Source organism: Mercurialis annua, linkage group LG2, assembly GCF_937616625.2.
Source record: "Mercurialis annua linkage group LG2, ddMerAnnu1.2, whole genome shotgun sequence".
Taxonomy (NCBI): domain Eukaryota; kingdom Viridiplantae; phylum Streptophyta; class Magnoliopsida; order Malpighiales; family Euphorbiaceae; genus Mercurialis; species Mercurialis annua.
In genome coordinates this window covers 14,030,562-14,033,966 of record NC_065571.1, presented here as the reverse complement: position 1 = coordinate 14,033,966, position 3,405 = coordinate 14,030,562, and the positions used below count along the sequence as shown (strand labels likewise).

The window sequence follows — 3,405 nt, the reverse complement described above, 5'->3', positions numbered from 1 at the left end:
TATAAAATACCAATTAACCATATATTAAATCCCTGGATAATTCATTTTTCCAAAATACATCATTTTAGCAGGTCATAATATAAACATAAATCGTCTGCTACTAGCTAGGTCTACTATCATGACTACTGCAGCTCTAAGAAGAATAAGACCTCCCATAACTGAGACTTCCGGAACAACGAATGGAAGCTCGACCACATCGTCATATGTTAATCCTGAAAGAAAACACTGTTGGGGGGTCAGACAACGCTGAGTGAGTTCACAATTTACTAACAGTATTATACTTAAAGATAAGGTCGCATTAACGATAAAATATACTTTACTTTATGATCAATAAATAGTTTATAGTTAAACATACCTCGATAATAAACAATTAATTAAACATACTTCGATAGTAAACGATTTGATAAACATAAATAAACATAAAATATAATTTAATAGTTTCCAATATCGGATCCGTTCGAAACCCTAAACCCAAATGCTATGAACCTATAGAACATAATCAACGATAATTGTTTTTCGAATCATATCGTCCGAGTGGCCGGGTCCCGAGATAATTCGACCGAGTTACCCGCTACCACGTGGCATAGTCCCGAGATAATTCGACCGAGTTACATCATGCCACTACTTAATCCCAAGTTGTGGGTCCCGAGATAATTCGACCGAGTTACCCACTAGACACAGGTCCCGAGATAGTTCGACCGAGTTACCTTGTGTCTATCACATTTCTTTTTATCCTCCTTATTCCATTAATCGATCGATAATCATAATTTATCATTTCAAATCATTGACCATAGACGCCTAGACTCGACTCGTATCAGTACTGGTGATCACACAGCCTATTGACGCCCAATAGGTAGCTCGTTTCCCACGGATCACTTATTGGGTTTAAATAATAATTCCACAGGACAAACAATGTATAAGCTCGTATAATAAACATACATATAGCGAAGCTATCAAAATAACAAGTATTATAATAAAATTCTCAAATTCTTTATACTAATATACATGCTTAAAGGTCTAAAAAGAATAAAGAGCATTAACTAAATAATACATGCTCTTTTCAAATAAACGATGCTATTTCAAAGGCGATCTCACGATCTAGCCATCATCAACTATAAATCGCATTATTCATTATAAAAATCAAAGTCTAGTATCAAACATTTTTCAATATATTTCAAACTCAATTTATGCGACCTTTAATAAAATGTAATATATTTTATTCGTTTATAGCATAAAATAAACTGTTAATAAAAGTCATAAACTTATTATTTAAAATATTTTAATAAAGCTCTATTAATATCAATATGAGTTTTATAAACAAATATATAGGTTTAAATTAAAACATTCAATCAAATACATGTATCTATTTATAAATAAAAATAATAATACTCGAAAGTAAATCGCGAACTCACCTCGATCGCTTAAATTCAAATTTTCCAATTGCAAAATATAAAATAGTCCGTTGATTAATTCCAATTCTTCTAATTCTCCAATCCGCCCACGTGTAGAATCTATAATATGAACAAATGCTAAATTAATACTCTATTTAAAACTCGTCTACTCATTCCTTTTCGAATAAAATTTCAAGTATTCGAACTTGAATTATTGCTAAGTCCTTGTATTCATTCTTGCCTTCTTAATATCACTTTGATTCACTAACCAAAAACTTATGCTAGTAATTCAAAATTTTAAATGTTTAACTTAACTTCTAACTTTATTACTTTAACTAATTATATTACAAGTTTCACTTGTAACAATTTTTCTTTCTAAATATATAAATCGCACTAACCCCGTACTTAAGTTTTTCAATCATTTTAAATCTACTTAAAACCAATTTTTAACTTTAGACTATACATTCAAGTATTTAGGCTTAAATTTAATTTATGCCATAATCCATATAAATCTCCAAATTCTCAAATCATTCTTTAAACTTCCTAACTTAAATTAAATTTATTTAAACATTTGTAAACCTCATCCTTTTAAAACTTTAAGTTTGATAAAATTTATGATATAACCCCTTTTTACTTCTATTTGAAAATTATATACCCAATTCATTAAAAATTTCATTTTCAACTCTACAATAACACTTAAATTAACTCATTTAAAATTCTGAAAACACCCAATTTTTTATCGAAAAATCATCCGGGGAGCGCGGGTTCGGGGTGACCGGCTGGTCTGCCCATTGAGCAGACCAGCCGGTCTGCTCATGGCTGAGCAGACGCAGGTCTGCTCAGCAGAGCAGACACAGGTCTGCTCAGCAGAGCAGACCGTGGTCTGCTCTGGTTGAGCAGACCGTAGTCTGCTCAACATGAGCAGACTGGTCAGGCCATTTGGCCTGACCGGTCTTCTCTCCGGCCTTCGCCCCTCCGCCAAAACCCGACTCCTATTTCCGGTTCTCAAAAATCACAATTTTGTAACAATTAGAAAAATTTCCAGCTTTTGAAAATCTTGAGTTCTCTAATACTAATTGATTAAAACACATCCCAATTCAATTTTTATTAGCTTAATCTAACCCAACTTTTTAATCCCTACCAATAATTGTTTAACCATAATATCATTACTTAAACTCAGAATTTCCAGCCCTCAATTCACCATTTAATTAACCTCAAACTTATTAATTAATCATCTAATGTTAATTTTTAACACATGCAACTAAAAACCCAATTGAATATCCATAAACCCTAACCCTCTAATTCAAAATTAATCTATGAATTAGAGTTACTAACCTTTGATTAAAGCTCCAATAGGTAGAGGATGGCTAATTTGAGCTTAAACTACAAGAACCCAAGTTTTTCTCCATGTCTTGAAATTGAATAGAGAGGGAAGAAGAAGAATGGGTGATGATGATGAATGAAGCCTCTGGAATGTTTGAGTTAAGCTATTGTTCATATCTGAACTTATTAATTTGGGGCTTGGGCTTTTAATTCAAATGGGCTAGTTTTAATGTAATCCTTTTCTTAACCCAATTCCAAAAATTCCTTCTATTTAATCATTCTTTTATTAATTAAGCACGTCGTTAAATTTCTCGGGCTAATTCCAAACTTTGTTTGATTATAAATTATACGGACTATTTTTTTTTTCTTTTATTCCAAAATATTAATTGTCGCCTTATCCTCAAAATTTATTATTTAGCTGTATAATTTATTAGTCACGCTTAAACCCGTATTTTAAATAATATTCCAAATATTTTTGGATTCTCTTTGAATAATCCATATGACAAAATTTACGGATATTATTTAAATATCCATTTTAAAATCATTTATTTTATTTAATGGAAATTTCTCCCATTTTTTTCCATTAAATTCCGACATACTTATCTCGATATCCAAATACGAAATAAAATTTAATTCTAAATAATTTAATCTAATAATATAGTCCAACTTTATTAAAATTCATTACTCGTCA

General features: G+C 30.9%; 1 long non-coding RNA gene across 1 annotated transcript; it reads right to left on the bottom strand.

Moving 5' to 3' along the window:
• LOC126666892 (uncharacterized) lies at positions 1-2,875 on the bottom strand. The gene is made up of 3 exons (XR_007638003.2): positions 2,727-2,875; positions 1,413-1,511; positions 1-225 (listed from the first exon to the last, which is right to left on the bottom strand). It is a non-coding gene; the product is annotated as an uncharacterized LOC126666892 (long non-coding RNA).
• Between the last annotated feature and the right edge of the window lie 530 nt (positions 2,876-3,405).